The sequence below is a fragment of the Tympanuchus pallidicinctus genome, unplaced genomic scaffold (assembly GCF_026119805.1).
Source record: "Tympanuchus pallidicinctus isolate F22 unplaced genomic scaffold, pur_lepc_1.0 scaffold2, whole genome shotgun sequence".
NCBI classification, from domain to species: Eukaryota; Metazoa; Chordata; class Aves; order Galliformes; family Phasianidae; genus Tympanuchus; species Tympanuchus pallidicinctus.
Window position 1 is genome coordinate 35,743,095 of NW_026294721.1, and position 20,427 is coordinate 35,763,521.

The 20,427-nt window shown below is 37.8% G+C and overlaps 1 long non-coding RNA gene across 1 annotated transcript in view; it reads left to right on the plus strand.

Moving 5' to 3' along the window:
• LOC128079923 (uncharacterized) overlaps positions 1–20,427 on the plus strand; it is a 121,846-nt gene that overhangs the window by 55,223 nt on the left and 46,196 nt on the right. Inside the window, exons 3-5 of the long non-coding RNA XR_008206373.1 lie at positions 9,281–9,371; positions 12,830–12,947; positions 13,639–13,774. This is a non-coding gene — a long non-coding RNA (uncharacterized LOC128079923). The remainder of the gene's footprint in view (positions 1–9,280; positions 9,372–12,829; positions 12,948–13,638; positions 13,775–20,427) is intronic.

Consider the following 20,427-nt stretch of genomic DNA (forward strand, 5'->3'; position numbering starts at 1 on the left):
CAGCCACTTACATACGTGTGAATATTACCAGCTGCATCTCCAAATTATTAACTACTTTCTCTTCAGGTTTAGCTGTGGAAAAGTATGCAAACTTATTTGATCGTGTCCTTGAAGAAAATCTCCTAGAAAACATGAAAGACCATTACAGTTGAAACAGCTGACATGCTAAATTGCTCCAACTAAAACGAAATTGGTTTAAATATGCTCTATGCAGGCAGCATTATTTGAACACAGGTTTTATTACACAGTAATAGCAGTAATTCAATAAGTCTTCCCCCTAAGCTTGTCACTCCTCCACACAGCAATACTTTAAATAGGCACAACATGTTAGGAGAATGCCCAGGACACTAAGTCAGTCTTTGTCGATTTGATGTCACACATCAGTGAACTAAATATTGATTTAACAACTGCACGCATCATCTGAAGGTGTGAGAGAGAATGCTAGGAAGGTACATCAAAACAATGGGAACAGTTTCTTTTCATTAGAGTGGATACAGTGTGCAGCTCACACCTCCCAGAATAACATTAATTGGTTTGTCCTTAAAGAACTAGAATAAATAAGAGCTATTAAGCGTCCGCTGTGTGTGGTATCAGTGTGTATCAGGTAGTTATAAAGTGTGAAAATTAATTATATTTTTCCTTTATTTATTCTGTTTGTCCCAGGGGTAATGTGCTCCAGTGCCACACTAGCTCTTTTCAGTCTTGTGCAAAACCATATAATACATCAAAGAATTAGGATCGTGTTCAATGAGAGAAGAGATTCAGGTTAAGGAAAGTATGACATGGTGGTTTTGTTTGCATTCCCTTAACAACTGTAGGGTATGGAGAAACATGCAAGCTATTGAATTCAAATGGCTGTTAACGTTATTATTGAGTGCTGACACCGTAATAAGGAAGTAATGCCCCAGAAATTTGTAATAAAATGTCACATTACTTTCTCCTTTAGGGAGAATTTTAACCTGCTAGCTGGGACATGAGGTAGGAGAACGGTTTAAATGGATAGTAGTCCTTGTACAGCAAAAGGTAAAGTACAAAGCAATCTGGGAAAATTAGTAATGTTAAGGTGTAATACGTAGTGGCATAAATGCAAGAACTTTGTTTCGCTCTTCGCCATCTCTCCATAATACCTACAATGTGTGCCGATATTTGACATAAAATACTTTTGAAAGTTAAATCTTCAATTTTCAGTTCCAAAAATCATTAAGGACTTAATTTAACATTTAAGATTTGGAAGTGGCCTCAAAAGAATAATGTGCTTTGACATATTACTTTGTCCTATTAAAGTAAATGAAACAATTAGTCCAAGTGAATTTCCAGAGGAATTTCTTGTCTGCTGAAAAATCATGAATAATAATAAAAGAATAGAGTGCAGAAAGGAAGAAGGGGTCATTAGAGTAAATAATCTATGGTTGAGAAACAAAAGCCAGTTCCAGGGACTCTTGAGGTTCTGCTGAAATGTTCAATTTCTGTTTCAAAGTATTCAGTAAGCCAAAAGTGCTACAGTAGTTCATATGAAGTTCTGCAAAGTGCTTCATGCGTTCATTTTATTTCTGTCTTAAATAACTGATTATCCTCCAGTTTTGTTTAAAACACTGCATACCCTTATTTCTGTTAGCAGAAAGCATGTTCACTCGCAAATGTAACTTGTATCATATGAGGGCAAGCTGATCTTTCTGCTTTTCTGCTTTCTCTTAAAACATTGCTTATTTTGCAATTCTGACCATCTCCCTCTTGTTTTTATGTTGACTGTCCTTTCTATCCTGCCTGACTACAAATGCTTAGAGCATTTTGTTGTAGGTCAAGCTCACTTTATTTGCTGAGTTTTTCACTGAACAAGGCCTTCATTCCTGGAGGTAGTGACAAGACACTACAAAATCATACAAAGCATACATATATATGCGTGTGTGCATTAATATAATGATATCAGTACTGATACCATTATCTATACGTAATCTCTCCACTATCTGATGGCACTTGAGACTCTTGCTACTGCAGAAATAAAATGTCTGTCTTCAGACTTGATGACTACATGTTTAGTGCCCAGAACATTTTATGATGTATGTGTAATAGTCCTTTGCCTCCTACGAATTTTATTTTAGAAGTCAGTGAGTTTTAGGAAGAGTAGTAAATCAGCTATATTTAGCTGGTGAGAGGCAGTTAGCACAGAATGGCTAAAAATTTGTTTGGCTACAAAAGAGCCAATCTCCTACTTTGCTACTGTACGCTTCATCTCCATTCTTTCTGCACATAAACTGTCCTTGGTACTTAAGACTTCAACAGCACTGCAGAATTTGAAATGGTTTGAAAGAAGAGAAAGGAAGAGAGTTCATTACCATTCATCAGTACTTTTGTTCATCTTATCATATGAACTGCTTTTGGTTTGTGCGTATCAGGAATCTCAGCAATGTCAACACTTGTTAGTAATTTGCATTTTAGGGGATGCTTGTGGTGGTGTGTATCTGGCCTCCCTTGATGTGCTCACCAGGGGCTTGCAGAACTGGGTAAGCTAAATTCTTCCCCTGTCTACCAGGCCAGTTGCTAAAGAGGGAAAGTAAGCTGCATTAGCATTTTGTCTTAATAACTCCTTGCTTTTTGGTTCACAGTGCTGTAAATGCTTATAGATTGATTGTAATAATTTTTCTAAATGTTTTCTCAAATAGGTAAATTAATTTGTCTGGTGCTGAATTTTCCCAAGCTGTCTTTTTTTCACTCTGTTTTTTGAAGATTGTTTGATCTTCAGTTTTCTGTATCTTCACTGAGTAAGGACTGCAAATAGGACACAAGTCCATGCTCTGAGGAATAAGGAAATAGAAATCACTGACATAAGGAACCAGAAATTATTCTTTTAAAGGAATCCTTTTTGTAATTAAGTAAAAACCTCGTAATGTTCACACGCGCTTTTTTATATGCCTTCATTTTGTTGATTATCTAGAGGCGTGGCTTCGGCTGGCTGGTTTATTTTTTATTGGGGGTTTCTGTGCCACACAGGATTTTGGTTTGAACTTTCCATTTTCTTCAGAGGACAAGAGGCTGAAGCCTGAGGAAGCAGTAACATCTAATGCGGCACAGCTGATCTGAAGATAAACTAAATGACTGTTGAATATAAGTAGTAGTAAACAGGTGGGGGTCATTTGAAACTGTAGTTGCTCACTCCCTGTCAAAGACAGGAAAGAAATAGTTAATGTTTCTTTCTATTCTAGGTGGGAGGGGTGATCTTTATCACAATTTTCCCCTAGCTGTACTAATAACAACCACCCGAGGCAGAAGAGGTACCCGTATTTTAAAAGGCAGCAGTAGTTGCCTCAGGTCACAGAAGTAAAGGAGGAATCTGAAACTGAGTTTTACTTGTTTTCTATCCAGAAGCGGGAAACTCTTTTGATAGAAATGATTTTTGTGTTAAATTTGACTGAGGTGTCTACAGATACATGCAAATCAAGATAACAACAAGAAAAAAGAAAAAAAAATCCTTTAAAGCCTCCAAATTAATTATTTTTTCTACTGTACCAAAAAGAACTGTAAATCATAGCTATATCTGTAACTTTTTTTTTTAAACAGTTTTTTTGTTAAACAGCCAGCTTTGGTTGTGTGGAAATGGAATAGAAGAGGGGAGGAAAATGAATAGGAATGAGGTAGTCTTCTTCCAACAGACCTAGTGATGTCACTTAAGTCTGTTGGTGTTACGTCTCATTGTGGGAGTGCTTTCATGTAAACCCACAAAACTGTGCAAAATTGGACTTTGGAGTTCTCACACATCTGCTCTGAGTCATTCTAAGTCTTCCTATCCTGGTCCCCACTGACCAAAACAAATGTAAAGGAATGGCATCCAATTCCCTGAGAGCTGTTCCAACTATGTCCAGTACCATGGAATGAGCAGGCTCAGGAGCTGTCCCATCTGCTAGTAAGCAGTAAGATAGAAGGCCTTCTAGGTCATCAGTACCTCTGAGATGTTCATGATGAGGATGGATCAGCACAGGAAGGGGATTCCCAGAGGGGAATTTCCTCATCTGGAAATCCTCAGAATTCAACAGGACAGCAACCTGACCTAACTTTGAAGTTGACCATGCTGTCAGTAAGAGGTTGAACTAAAGAATTTCTAGAAGTTAATTGCATCTTACATCATTCTGTAATTTTAATTTAAGTACTAGAAACATTATACCTTCTCTATAAGAACTGAGCTCAGAAAAAATGGGGAATCCTGCTGCCTGCAGAGGCCAGAACCTTGGCTGGTTAATTGGAATAGCCTTTTCCCCAGCTATGAGGTCACCTGAGCTCACCAGCTTACATGTCTGTCTGTGTAATAAATGAGTTGGCCTTCTTGTTTGGAAGATTTTGAAGACCATATGAAACCATTAGGCATTCCTGATCTCAGAAGTTAGCTATGACCACTACTCCCTGGCAGCTTACCCATTAGCCTAGCTGTGAAGCATTAAGGATGGCGAGGTATAGGGTCCATCTTGAGATCAGAAGGTAGTGGAAGCTGAGAGCCATTACTAAGAGCACTTGTCTCAGGAAAAAGAAGCTGCCATTCACTCCTAACAGCTCCTGCATGTCTTTCTTCCTTTTCAGCTTTTGAAAGATGTGCAGTGTTACTCTCCCTTCATTCTCTTTCCACTGTCATAATGTAAGATGTAGCATTTTTAATTCTTTCAGTACAGAGCCACAAAGGGAAAAAAATGTGGGAATCACTTTTTTTATGGGCAAAAATGAAAATTGGTGTTTATGCCATTAAAATCTCACTGAGAAAAAGATGAGATGCTGCTTTTGCTGATGTAGTGAGATAATGAAAGTACTGTTCTAAATCTTTAGAATTACATCCATTGGAGCATGAGCTAATATATAGAGTGAATTTGCCATTTCAACCACATAAGTTACCCCATGGGTTTTTATGTACCTTGGGTAATGTTGTCTTAGAAAAACTTTTCTAATGCAGTAGATGTAGTACTACATTCTAATGGGAATGTAGTAATGTACAGATATCAAAAGTGACACTTAATGACTTAGGAGGTTCTCTGAGCTTTTCTTGACTGTTTCTAATGAACCTTTTCTGCACAGCTATGGCAAGGTAAATTTTCAAAGCAGTATTATTCAGTCTTGCTACCACTACAGATAGTACTTGGTTGAGCCTTTGAAATAGTGTACTTGTGTGTAAAAAAAATTAGCTTGTTTGCTTTTTTGTGGATTTTCTGGGGAATGTAAACACAAAAGCATTCCTCCCCATAGCATAGAAGCAGGGTTCACAATTCAGAATCAATTCCTTCCAAGTGGCATATTTGCTGCACCTTGAAGGAATGCCAGGATCTAAGCTGATAAAAACTATTTCAGTTAAGTCAGAGGGGAATCTGAAATCACCAGAGATCCAGACCACATTTAAACCTAGCAGCGTGAATGAAGGAAAATTTCTTTTTGTCACAGGCTAATTAGCTAGAACCCACTGTTTCACAAATCAGATCTCTCCCTGCTGTTAGAAAATCTTGGATAAAATAAAGCAGTGCCTAACTAATTTATATGTTTATGTATATATCTGTACATAGATCACACCACTGCCCATTCCTTACAAATCCTTTCCATTTGCAAGCATCATGACTGGTTTAAAAAGGGAATATGTGCATCTATACTAAACAGAATTTGTAAAGTTAGATACCATGCTCATTCATCATTATTAGGTCACATGTCTGTAAGAGTTTTGTGAAGTGCTCTGTTATTTTGAAAGTCAGTTTAATGACTGTTCACTATAAAAGTTAAAGCAATTATATATAATGCATAATTAACAATATAACTTCCAAATGTTCACATGTAATGTGTGTCAGATTTCAGTTGAAAAACCAAACAAACAACCTCAAGGTTGCAGTCTGCTCTTCAGAAGATTTATATGTTGTAACCTTAAAATATCGGCTGGTTTCTATGAGTGACCAGAGCAGTGTATGTGTGCTGCATTCTGTCCTTTATTTTCTTGAATCTGGCCAGAGTAATGATCAGATGTGATTTCTGACAAATACAGTCAGTGTTTGATCCACGTATAGATCTGAATTGGTCAATGCTTTTTTTCTCATGGCATATCTCTTACTGGGATTATTTTTGTATAGGATGTAACAAAGACAGATAAGCAAATAAGGAATTTCCAAAATTCAGCTGCGCTTGCTCTTATATTACTGCTGGTAAAATGAAAACATCTAGCAACACCAAATGAGATTGTTGACCACTACACTCATACTGGCAGAGATAGCCTGTTGCAAAACATTTTAAATCTAAATACTTTCCACAGATAAAGCAGCTTTATTTGTAACTAGAATGAAGAATAGAAGTGATTGGTCATGGATGCCAAGAATGCCTTGCCTTTGTCATAAGAGTCCCTTGAGTGAGCTAGCTGCTCTCTTTCCATCCCTTCAGCACAAATTTCTACCTCCCACACATCTTTCCTGTTCTGTTTTTTGTGTACTTGCTTGTCATAGCCCTCCTTTGGATGCTCTCTAATGGCTTCTTGCCCTTCTTATATTATGGCACCCAAACCTGCAACCAGTGCTCGAGGTGAGGCCACACGAGTGCAGAGCAGGGTGGGACAATCTCTTCCCTTGCTCAGCTGGCAGTGCCAGGCACCCTGGGATATGGTTAGGTTCATACGAGTTTCTTTGGGTTATTCCCTTTAAACAGAGAAACAGTGACCCAAAGAAGGCATTTGAGTATCACATTTGGAAGGTGTTTTATATGGCCTTAAGTGTATTTTATGGCCTTACGTTGTGCCAGGGTAAATTTGGGTTGGATATCAGGAAAAACTTCTTTACAGAAAGGGTTGTTTAGCACTGGAATAGGCTGCCCAGGGAGGTGGTTGAATCACCATCCCTGGATGTGTTTAAAAACGTTTGGATGTGGTGATAAGGGACATGACGTAGTTGAGGGTTGTTAGAGTTAGGTAGTATGGTTAGGTCGTGGTTGGACACGATGAGCATAGGATGGTTTGGGTTGGAAAGGACCTTAAAGATCATGTAGTTCTAACCCCCTGCTGTAAGCAGGGACACCTTTCTCTAGCCTGAGTTACTCACAGTTCCATCCAACCTGGCCTTGAGTGCTTCCAGGAAGGGGGCACCCACAACCTCATTCTTTTGGTCTTTTTCAACTTGAGAAATTCTATGATTCCATGATTCTATATACGAAAATAAAATTCTTTGTATGGAATTTTATTTAATAGAACATTTATGTGATTTTTGGTGAAGTTGTCCAGCAAGGCCAAGTGATGCTTGAAGAAATTTTTATTTTACTGCTTTGCTTATATTGTGGCTGGTATAAGCTGCTTTTATTAGTTTAATAACAAGGGTAGGAAGAGGTCAAGCACTGGGAGATTAATTTAAAACTAGCTCAGAAGAATTAGTCGTAGGAGAACAACTCTAGGGTATCTGGCACATATCAGCATTTTGTTTCATTGAACCTAAATATTGCACGTGTATTCATAAAACATTTGTTAGTTTTCTCTTTTAATTTTCACAGTGTGTCCTTTCCTTTTTTTTTTTTTTTTTTTTTTTTTTTTTTTTAATTTGTGGTAGGTCAGAATTAATGGTGGCAATTTCCTTCACCAATGGCCTAAATTTTCTTTTTAAACTCTGGTAGATGCCTTTTTAAAGAAGGGCTGGAGGCTCTTCTGGCAGCATCAAGATAAAGCATGGAATAACACTTCTAAATTATGTATCTACGTTTGTATTAAAAACTACAGTGAACCTTGAGTTTTTCTGAAGTCACTACAGAATGTGTTTGTTGTTCATAGGTGAAACTTTGTATATTTTATATAGAAATATTCTGTACAATGACAATGACATTCATCTGAAAGTTATATGTGAGATTATAAGTACAATGGCTGTAGAAATGTACAGAAGCTGAATCATATATATATATATATATATATATATATTTCTGAGATTATCACTCATATTTTCCTGTTAAGTCTTTCTTTATTTGGAAAGAGGAAGAAACATCACAATCCTTTTTTTTTTTTTTTTTTTTTTTTTAAAGTAGCATTTGTATTTATTGGTTGCTTCCTTTATGTATTTTAAAGTGTCCAGGAGAGTAGTTGAATAATTTGTCAGCATTCTTCATATGAACTTCTTGGGTATAGAGGATATATCTCTGTGCAAAGCTTTTTTATCTGTGGACAGCTTTGAGAGCATTTTCATAGTAGAAAAATTTGTTATATATTGTATCTGTTTATGGCACAGTTTAAAATAATCTGCAGTCAAGGGTTTGGTTTTTTTTTCGTATTTTAGTGTTTAGTTTTTAGAGGTTATGATCATTATTAATTCAATTCAGACTAAGCACCAATGTCACAGACCTATTGGCCAAAGATGTATTGTCTGACTTTGTCCCACAAGGATCAATGAACTAAGCTACTAGCTTATGGAATTTACTTGTATTGTGCAGATTCATACTGTGATTCTGTACCTGATAATACAATATCTTTACTGATGCACACAAAAACACAGCTATAATCTGTATCAGATACAGATTATTACAGATACAGGAATACAATTGCCCTTCAGCTAAATAAGCCAGCACAATTACTACAGTCTCCGTCTTTATGCTTTTAGATACTCTTGAAAAGCATACCAACACCCCAGAACACCTTTGTGTCCAATCAGTAGTTGTTATTGTATGGCTACAGCAATTTTAAGCCTGCTGTAAAAGAAGTGAAGCTTCTTGTTTGATCCTTGATTTAAGTGGGGAACAAGTGCTTAAGAAGGCTACTCAGTTAGCAGACAACTTATTCATCAGTGTCTAGATACAACCACAGACATACTTGTTGTTATTTTTCTTCAGCAGTAGAAATGATGCTTGGTTGTGTCTTTGGTTGACATGTACCAGCAACTCTCTGCTAGTTCAGCAAAAGGCCAGGAAAACTGATTTCTACCGTAAGGGAAAGACATCTGTTTGGTTGAGAATGTCATATGAGAGGTTGTGAAAGTGGGCCACGGTAAGCAGATTATTCAGGCAAGCTATGTCCTACGAAATAAGTATTTTCTTTGCGCTTAAAGGGAGTCTCAATGGTAGGTGTACTTTGGTGATGACAATGCTCTATTTGAAGTGTTCTGGTCTCCATTTTTTCCCTCCTTCCAAATGACAGCTTCAGATGTCATCAAGGTCACAGCAACACTTCATCTTTCTAAGAAAGATTAATAGTGTGCCATAAAGTTTCCCTTTCCCTTGTGTCTTTGTCGGTATGTCTGTATGTCTGTATCCCTCTGTGGAGCCTTTAAAAACCTTATCTTCTCAGCAGGCTTTTTTTTTTTTTTTAATACAGCTGTAGGGGCCCCAGTGACCTGACCCAGTTGCACTTTAGAGGTGGCTGCCTTTTAATTATTTTGGTGCTGTTTGTGAAGAACTGGATAAAGGTAAGGTATACATTGAGTTTTTATCAACAGAAATGACTGATAATCAAAGTTACTGCTTATAGAAGTCAGTCTGTCACGGGTTTTAAGAGGAATTGAAGCAGGACACCAGTGGATGTTTATGACAAATGCATCACTGCACTGTCGGGCTGTTTTAGTTAACAGGAAACAAGTGCATCTTTTTGTTTTCCTCTTTATTGCTTCTGCAGTGTTTTCTTGTTGATCATGGCTGGAAAGAAATGATTCACCTCTGTTTTCCAAGCATGGAAGTGTCAATGGATTCTTTCCTTTCTGTGGGTGCTAACACATGGAATTGCTGTTTCTACTTTGTATCTATGGTGGGTTGGATTCTGGCACAAGTACAAAGACATGCTCTGTTTATTTAAGGGTGCTGTTTACGTAGTTCCACTAGAACTTGGCCTGATGGTCCCTTTTGGTTTATCTGAAAAACTTAACATCTTCTCATCTATCTGTGCAATTGACTTGAAATGACTGAAAATTGAAATATCATTTAAATACTTTTATTTGTCTTCCTTTTGCCGGTACTATTCTACTGAACAGTGTTTTTAAAAGAGTGGTGAGATTTTTCACACATTTCTGTATAGTTACACACACACACGTTTTTATTTAAATACATTTGCAGTCAAATGTTCTGTGCTTATTCTGATGAAGCTTGTTATAGGACAGTTTTGTAGTGCAAGCAAAGTGCAGCTGTAGCACCTCTGTAAAGCCCTGCCAACTGGGAGCCCAGTTCTGACTTCTGAAGTTTGTGATGATGATTTGTTGGTGGTTTCTTGTTCTCAAGCGCATCACATATCCACATATCACCCCATCCTATCATTCTAAATTAAGTTATTGCAAGGGCTCGATAGAACAGAATACCTGAAGGTAGATTCAGTTGGCTTTAAAAATATTTCATTATTAAGATCACTATTATTGATGACAGCCTGATTGTAACCCTAGGAACTTTTTTCTCTTTGTCCTTAAAGCCTGGAATGAACATAATTATATGTGTTGAGCAGGGGATTTGTCACATGTTTGCACAGGAGCGGTGCGGTAGCCACTATCTTCACTGTCCCACATCTTCCAGCCTTCCTCTCTCAGCAGTGTCTCGTACTTAGATTCATGAAGTAATTTCCTCAAAGAAGGAAAAAAGTACGCAGACAGTAGCTTGTGTATGAGCAACCTCTGCTTTGAGGATTTGCAGCTCACAACAGAAATGACAGAGTGTCTTCCATCCCTAGCTCCTCAGACTGAGCCAGTGTCACTGGCTGCCAGTGGCATTGTGGAAATGCTCCTTAGGTTGGTTGCCTGTTCCCCACAAAGGCCTGATCACTCACAGCGTGCAACTGGACAGAGCAAAGCAGGAGCTGAGCAGAACAACATCAAACGGTTCTTTTTGTGAGAATATGGACAACGCTATAAAACTAACCTTGTGTTAACCCACTGAGGAACTGAGAGCAAGAATTCTGAATGCCAAAACATAAGGAGATGCATGAAAAGGAAAACTTATACAAAAGTAGACTGACTGAATAAAACTATTTATCTTTAAGCCACACAAGTCATGGTAATTAAATTAGGTCAGGCTGGCTATAGAGCTACAAAAAGCAGGCTGTAACTAATTTAGAAAGAGACAGAGGAGACTTGAAAAGAAAACAGATTGACAGGCCCCTATTTTTTTATCTAATCGAGGCAACAAAACTTAAGAAAGAGGAAACGAAAAAGAAAGCCTTGATTTATCAAGATTTTCTCTCAAACCATTAGGATAGACAAAAGCATATAGTCACATATTTGATGTGTAAAGGTTTTTACGTTGTCATTAGTGTTAAATGAGGGATACATGCATATAGACTTCATCGCTGAGAGAGACAGAATAATTGAAATCCTTAAAGCTTAGAAAGAGGTGGAAAATACAATAAAGTTTAAAGCTGATCTGAATTTTATCATTACAGTATCATTTCACCGAACCATTCTGAACATCCTTATCATCTGCTTCTATATGAAAGGAAGTTCTAAACATTTGCAAAAAGAGAACAATTAGGCTTTCATTTAAAACCACTTCTTTGTAAAAACTACCTGCTAGTTCTGATTGAAACAGACCTTTGGAAATGTTTTCAAATTTTTGCTTTGAATTTTAGTTTTTCAGAACGTGTGGAAATGCCATTATTGGAAGAATGGAAGGATTGGGAGCTTATTTTCAGGTGTGAATCCAGGCTCATTAAACAAAGTTTAAAATAATATTTTGGTTAATTTCTACAGTTTCTGCAGTTTTCAGTCCCCAAGTGATTAGAAAAATTAGCATTCCGAGGCTGTCTGAAGGGTGATAAGGACTGTGTGAACGAAATGGGGGAAGGGAATAGACAAAAGGCCCAGCTTGGTTTGTGTTCATGTTTAATAGCAAACAACCCTTTCCCACCCTGCTTCTCTTTTATGCCTGTTCTTATTTTAAGTAACTTCTAAAGGTTTTCTGGCAGCTGATGATGCTCAGCCACTACATTCATCTGAAATAAGATACGAACTTTGCCCTGCGAAGAAAATATTTGAGGTTTTACAGCATAATTAAAGGGTTGCAAATTCTTTGTGAAAATGGAAATTCTGTCCCATTCCTAGTGATAGGTCCTTCAGGGTGAAGTTTTGACCCTGCTAAAGTCAATGGAAATTCCATTCTCTTTCATTAACACAGGAGTCATCCTTCATAATCATACTTGCAACAATGAAGTGGATAGCAAAGGAGAATCTGTCTGGCTGGATATTACCATTAGATAACACTTCTTCTAGCCACTCAGAGACAGACTTTAAGAGATGCTTAGAACTGATATGCAAAAATGCATCTAGTCAGCAGGGAGGGGAAAAGCAGCATGAAGCATTTCTCTTTGCGAGACCTGATAGCTTGTGTGTAGAGACAGAAGGAAGAGCAGTCCTCTGGAAAGGGCCCCAAGAGTGAGAGAGTGCTCTTGTCGCTGCAGCAAAGCATGGTACAGAGAACATGCACAGTCTGAGCTGCCTCCCAGCTTCGAGGCTGAGCTGGCTCCAACCAGCAGGGTTTAATTCTGCTTTAGGGAAGAAGGGAAATAAGAAACCCAAAGGCTGTGACTGGAATTGCAGGACCAGACTGTGTGGAATGTGGCTAAAAAGCAAGAGTTCAGAGAAATAATTAATGAAAGAGCTAGCATGAGCAGAAAAATGTACACTTATGAGGAGGTTGGAAAGTGAAAATCTTAATTCTGAATGAATTGTGGATTGGCAAAAGAGTATCCATTTTCTTTACCTTTCCCTCCATCTAATCTTCTTTCTTTTGAAGGCAGAAATTGATTTTAAAGAGTGAATCAAAAGGCTTTATATCTAATTTAGATTCCCAGCAGTGGAAATGCTCTTGAGTGCTAGTTGTATGTTTTTGTGATAAAAAAAAAAAGCTCAGTTTTGTATTACGTCTTTCATCAATAATTCTCTATATATTTCAGACACACACAGCATCTCTGGTGGTAGAGAAATATTGTGGATTAAGGACATGACAGTGGAAGCCCTCATCCTTCAAGCTGAAGACCGCTCAGAGCTCCTCATAACAAGACAGAAATTTTTGTAAGCAGTTACAAAATGAATTAACAGAACCCAAGAGCATTGGCCCAGAACTTGACCCAAACACAAGCTCAGAGATTCTCAATGTTTTTGTACCAGAACTTGTTGGCAAGACTTTCTCTTCATCCCATCCCTTCTGCTTGCTTCCTCTTTCACCTTCCTACCCATCACTCAACACTGCTGATTCCACACTGTTAGTACCTCTGCTTCCTCCCTGCACATCTGGTGTCTCTGGCAAAGGCTCTAGGGATGGCCTCCCTGCCCTTCAAGACAAACGCTGAGCTCCTTCACATCTCTGTGAGTGCACAGTTATTAACACTGCAAGATGATTCTTCCTCATCTATCACTTCAAGTCATTGGGGCATAAAGAATGGCTAGCAGACTGGGTCAGCTCCAAGGACACTGGAATTTCCTCTGACTTGTGCGGTACTGAATTAATATTGTTACATTGTGGAGTGGTCAGCATCACAGCCCTTTTCATTCTCATTTCTTCTGCTTTGAGAACAGTGCATATTTGAGGATAGATACTGTGGTGCATGTAACCAGATGAGGAGCAGACATAGAACTGCTCTACCTTGCATACCTTGGTTTTAAAGATCTTAATGCCACTTAGGATTGTTAAATGTAGGTCAGACATTCTGCCATACTCTTCTTCACTTCTTAAGTAACCTGTTTGTGTGTCTGATGTTTATAGAATGCTGTGGAACTATCAATATATCAGAAACTGCCAATGGAGATGGGCTGAGAAACCAAGATCAGACATAGCTGTTGCCTCTGTAGGCAGATGACCATGACTACCCAGAGAGCAATATAGAGCTGGATTGTTCAAGGTAAGCCACACAAACAGATCTGAACTCCTTGGTTTCAGTATAGCAGTATACTGTTCTGTGCCAATATGAACCAACGGAGTGAATTAAACCTAGTTTTGACAGATAGCTATTACTCTTTTTTTGTTGCTTATTGATAAAAACGGATCTGCCAATCTATTATAGATACTGGACCTACAGAATATGGACTGTAATATCTTATATTCTACTGTGTCGGGTTTTTTTGCTTGTTTTTAATTACCCGTCTTATTTAACTAGAAGCTGTAGTTTCTAGTTTGTACAGAAGATAAATTGGAGATGGCATGGAGCAGTGGAAGAGCAAAAGCCTTTAGACACTCTCCAAGATTAGAGTTTGTGAAATACTTTCCAAACATCTGCATGAGCAGTACTATATCAGCCTTCCAGCTGACTGCTTAAAAAAAAAGTCCTTTAATCTAAACCACGTTCCCTTGGATTTCCTAATGTAATTAATTCTTCATCTTCTTTTTATATTTTGCCAGCGAGAAATGGACTAGTGGTAGTTACCACTGAATCCTTTCCACTGTTTCTTTCAGTTTTGGCATGATGTCGTAGGTTTTCATTGCATGGGGATCTCCTCAAACAAAGGAAAATTGTGAAACTGTCAGATCAGATTTCATATATTACTCTTGGCATTACATTCACTAGACCCAGTACACAGTGAATTTTGAAAGCCTCTGATCTTTTTATAACCATTTCCAGTCTTATACGTACATTTTAAGTTTCTCATCTGCACTCACTGGGAATATGATTATTAAAGCTGAGGTAGATTGGATATTTTCACTCTGTAAAGATACATAGAGTTATCTGTTACACCATTAATCATTACCAATATTACATTAACCTTTCTGCGACACTTCTCATTATTTTATTAATACTGTCTTGGTGTTTTTTTTCTTTCACTTTTTTCAAATTTCTGCTTTGGTTATATAATATGGTAGAGCTTATAATCAAGGTTCTTAGATGTAGGAATAGGGCAATTTAATTTAATTTATTTTCATCACCTTCATTTTTTAAGTCAGATTAATGATTGCTTTTATTATTTTTTTTACTTTGTGGTTTTCTAAAGTGTTATTTTATCTCCAAGAATCTTTGGTTTAATACATTTATGTGCTTATGTAAATAGAAAAAATGTTAAAAACTATTTAAACAAAAAGGATATTGCATTTTTATATAGCTCTGACATATAAGTTGAGATAAAAGCAGTGTTTTTTTGGCTACTTTGGAGAGCAAAGTTAAGGCTTCTCAAGTATTGATCAGGAAGTGTGCTTAAGGGAACGATCACTGACAATGGGTTAGAGTTTTGAGCTTCTCCTAGCACTTTTAGCATAGTAAATATTTTCCTCTCCAACTTCTGTGTTGATCTGAAGGCCTCACAATCATATATTAGCACCTTAATTTTTACCATCCTTTGGACTGGGATATGTGTGATTTCTCTGCACCATAGTGTTCCTCATCAGTCCAAAGAAATCAACCAAACTGAGGCTATGTTTACCTCTTGAGGCTTAAATAGAAGATTGCTTGACAAAATTCTCAAAGTTCATTATTGTAGTGATTCCCTTGGCCAACTCAAGAGGCCAGAGCTGAAAGAATGAGTCTCAACAACTTGGGGTATGGTCTAGATTAAGTGAAAAGGCTAGGCTTACTGGAGAGCATGAACAGACAAATCCCTTGTTGCTGTGGGATCATAGCTCAGCTGTTTGTTTGAGAGAGCAATCAAACATTACTTATTTAGGAAAGAAGAATAAGTTTTCTGGAACAATTGGCTGAGATGATAGGTTATTCAGATGTCTTCTGAATGCAAACAGAACATATTATCTTCATTGCCTATATTGTAAACAACTTGCCCCCACTTCTGAGTCCTCACCCTTATTTCTGTCATGCATATAAGCACTTTTTAAATTTTAAAGGGAGAGTTTTTGTAAATGTGGATTAAACTTCTGATTGTTCTTCTGTTCTTATCTGTACAGATTATAGGCAAGTCAGCGCAGAATATCTGTGTCCATTTGCTGTGAGTATGGTGGACTGTTTGCAGCAGTCATATTTAGGGATTAGTAACTCTCCTAGATGGATTATGTCTATTCTGTTTTTTAATTACTTCCTATTTTTCTTGGCCACCTACTTGCCTATCAGTATGAATCTGCACCCCAATACTGTATATGAAGCATCAGTTTGTTTCTATTTTTCTGCACTTTGTTTTTGATGTACTATTCAAATTCCATTTTTTTTTCCTAGCTGAGATGAAAGTCCATCCTTGTCTTCATACTGAATGTTGGTCTTCTAGCTCTACGTGTCTTTTGACGGATCCTGTTATCGGTGCCATATCCCCAATCTTTTGAAATTTCAGATAGTATATCCAGGTCACACATCAATGTGGCTGCTTTTATTTATCTCTGTACAGCATGCCTAACTGACATTATATCTGCCATCTTTCTTTGCGAACTGCTCTGCATGAGGCATGAGTAGAATTTTCTTCATTTTCTATCTTCAACACATTAAGCATTTCTACCTCTGTTTCCTGTTTTTTATCAGATTACTATTTCTTCTCTACATACTGAAATACCATCGTGTTTCAGTTTGAGTAAGCTGGTGAGTAATCCTTCCAAAGCAAAAAAAAAAAAAATCTTCTCTAACACAGTTGTACCTCAAGAGTGCGGTTGGGTTGAGCTGGAACATGTCAGAAACAAATCCTTCCCAAGCCATCAGGGAATAATTCTTCATGGATCCTTCTCTTAACTTAGAGTCTCCTTCTAACTTCAGAAAAATTCCAAATTTAGCTCAGCTATTTTTTTTCTGCAAAGGGAAGATATGTGTAATGTCTCTGAGAGCAGGACATTGAGACATTTTCCCTTAATGAAGTCTGTGGAGAGTGTTGCCTTTGCTGGTCTTAACAACAAGCTTGTTGTTAAAACAGAAACTCTGCAAGTCATTAGCTAGTTTTATCTTTCTTTCAAAGAAGATAAAAACAACCAGACAAAACAAAACAAAAAAATCTGATCAAAATGCCCATCCAACAATATCTGAAAAGAAACTTTTTGTTAGACTGATCGTTTTCCTCTGTAACAACGATGACAAACAAAAGGAAACTCATGCATTAACTTTTTGATTCTCAGAGAAGAAACTCTGTAATCTAAGAAATGTTTTGCATTTAGAAAATTTGTATAGAACAAAAGTTAATGCTTAGATTGGGCTTCCGTGGTATGCATATGCCAGCTTTAGCGCTCTGCATTAAACTTTTGTATCTGAAAAGTAGTCTTTGGAAGCAAATATCACAGCACTAAATAGAGAACAGTGAAGTAAACAGAAATATGATAAGGTTATCAGTGAGTACAGCCTGAAAGAAAGTAGTCCTTAGTAAGTAGAAAGGAAAGTGTTTTAGGTGGGAGTTCCTGTGTTTGACAGAGCCTCAAGCTTTAAGTGATTTGGGCGGAAAATCTGTGAGGTGGGCTCACAGTGGTTCACCTTGTGACCAAGCACGTCAGGGAAGCTGCTATACAGCACCAACTTCAGCATGGAGATTATTACACCACTTAACCTTATCCTTAGGTCAGGCCCTCCTAGATCCATTTGCTGGCACTTGGTTTCCTCCCACTTCCAAAAGCCCTTGAGATGGTCTGAAAATAAAGGGCCTGTTTTACTTCAAATCATTTAGCATGGACCTAGTTTTGATCATGTAACCTATAGCAAAGCAGGGCAGCACAGGAGCATTGCAACATTACTGTAAGAAACTTTGTGTGACACTGGTAACCCTGGCATTCGTGATACCATTTCCTATTATCAGGACTTCAATCATATTGCTAGCTGGTAAAGTCAGTAATTTCAACTTCTAGAAGTGAATATGATTCTCGCAGAATAATGACTGAACTTAATTCTATTTCATCTTTAATTTTTTTTGAGATTCATTCACAGAAAAGGGGAGGGGAGGAAAGGGAAGGTTGTGGTGATGAGAGGTTTGGCCTCTTCTCCCAGGCAACAAGCAGGACTCGAGGAAATGGCTGCAAGTTGCACCGGAGCAGGTTTAGATTAGACATAAGGAAGAACTTTTTCTCTCAGAGAGTGGTCAAGCACTGGAACGGCTGCCCAGGAAGGTGGTGGAGTTGCTGTCCCTGGCAGTGTTCAAGAGGTGTCTGAATGAGGAGCTACAGGATATGATTGGTGGTAGCAATGGTAATGGAAGGATGGTTGGACTAGATGGTCTTGCAGGTCTTTTCCTACCTTGTGATTCTATGATTCTATGGTAATGGGCTGCATAAGGCAGAGAAGGAGGCATGGCAAGCACATGTCACACTCTGGTTGTTCTCAGCTGGAAGATGTCCTATGAAAGCCCCTGATGATCTCTCACCTTAATCCAGGGTCCTGACAGAATTTGTGATTTGGCCTTAATCATGATTCCACTATATATAAAATTGAACCAGTGGGTCTTGTTTAACTAGGAGGATTAAGCTGTTTTTAATTTGTAGATGTGCACGAATCATTCAGATTGAAGACAATGTACCACGTGTAGTACATTAACTTATTCTCTTTCTAGCGAAATTAATTGATTAGTTTTTCCTAAGTGAATAATGAATGGAAAAAAAGCTTTTGTTTAAGTAAAATGTTGGCTTATTTTGTTATGATTAATACAAACTATTGCTGGAGGTGGTCTTAATAAAAGTCTCATGGTGTCCTTAAGCCGTAACTTTTGGGGCCAGCTCCTTTCTTACAACCTCTTCCTGAGTGAGGGTGCTTTGGCAGAGCGCAGTACAGAGCTGTGTGCCCTGTTTTGGGAGCAGCTTATACAGCAACCTGGGTCTGTGGAACTTTGGCAGGTAAAGAAATGCTTTGGAAATCTGTGGGAAGGCTGATGACCTGACAGTGATTTATAATATTACCTTAGAAAAATAAATATCTGTATGATACAGCAAAACCTGTCAGGATGGATAAAACAAAGATTTGCTGTTAACCATACTGTACGGCTTTCTAACCTGCTGAACCTGCTGGTTAGCTGAGGCCTTTATTTCCTCCAAATCCCCATATGAATTTATTACAGATGGGTACTGGAGAGCCACAGGAAAAGCTTTCACTGTTCTGACATCATCTCTGCCTTATGACAGTCTTGTTCCTCTCCCTTTTTTTCCCCTCCCCTAGCTAAAGTGATTCTCTCCAGCCCTACAAGGTTTAATCTTCTCTTAGAAATGGTGGGAAAAAAAATATTAGCCTAGCTGGGATAGCCAAGGGATAAATTACCAAAAAGCTGCATATTGAACAAGAGAGGCTTAAATTATGCTTGCAATTGCCAGCATGATTTCAGCTGCTGTGCGAGGAGCTCTGGCAGTATTCTCAGCTCAGGAATTCTTTTGCTCAAGAGACTAAATGTAACTAATGCCTGATATATCAGAACGAGACAGTTTTGTGTGATTTGGCTTCTCTTCTCCTATGTATTCATCAAAACATCAGGAGCAAAGTGAAAGCCCAAATGAAAGCCAGTCTGGAGATAGTGTGATTTGGTGCTGAGTGAAAGCTTGCACAATGGGGACCCTCTCTGGCACATGCTGTGGTCTTGAGCTTCACTCTGTGAGCAGAGACAATGTAGGCCCAGCTTCCAGATCCAATTGGGTATGGTATAATGATAAAACAGGAAATAGCTAAGGAAGTTAGTGGATTATATTATTATATATTATATTGTTATAGTAAGACATAATATAGTTTGCAGGGTCACAGTCCTAATGCCCCGATTTGTCCTTTTGAGCCTGATACAAGTACAGTCCTACTTTTTAAACGTTAAGGTGATCCATCTAAATCTCAGTGGCTTAAAAAGGCCTACTCCAGAACTTCACGATGTGCACCTGAGCAGTTTATTTGCAGAACCATATCTTGTCTAGCGAGGTGTTTGAAAACAGATCCTCTGTCATCACCAAGATTAGAGTCCAAGGTTGAAAAGGTAAGCCTGTGATAATGATTTCTCTTTTTCCCAAAGGGAAAACCTACTTTATTTAGATTTCCAGGTTCCTGATGTAGAAGGTGCGTTTACCAAAATTTTTCTGTGCGCATACACTACTTTAAAACAAGTGAACATTATATATTTTTCTTGCTACTTATCATAAGGCACTGGTGATTCTATTGGGAAATATCACCTCTGAGGGACTTGGGATTTTACTCCTCAACCAGTAAAGTCCAAGAACTTTACTCAGCATTTGCTGAAAATATCAGGAGCAACTGGAATTATGTTAATATGCAGGGGTTGCACCAAGTACCAAATCCTAGTAATAGGAATCTGTACAAGCTGTATTATTTTTTTCCAAATAGTCACTGATACAGTCTGACTGAATATATCACATTTATTTCATTGTTAACAACTGTCTTTTGTCACGAAAATACACAAAATTTAAACTCATAGACTCATAGATAAACTGTAGATTCTTCTTAAATAAAAGAATTATTAAATGCTGAAAATCCGAAATAGAGAACTTTTTACGTGTGAGGAAACAAGTGTGTACAAAGATTATGATTGGCATTTCATAATGAATAGCATATGAATAAATTCTCACAGGCCAAAATCTTATTAAAGGACACTGAGGAATATAAATCTTGCTTATTAAAAAGCAGACAATAGGACAAGTGCAAGAGTTAATCAAGTATGTGGTTCAGTTACACATGCC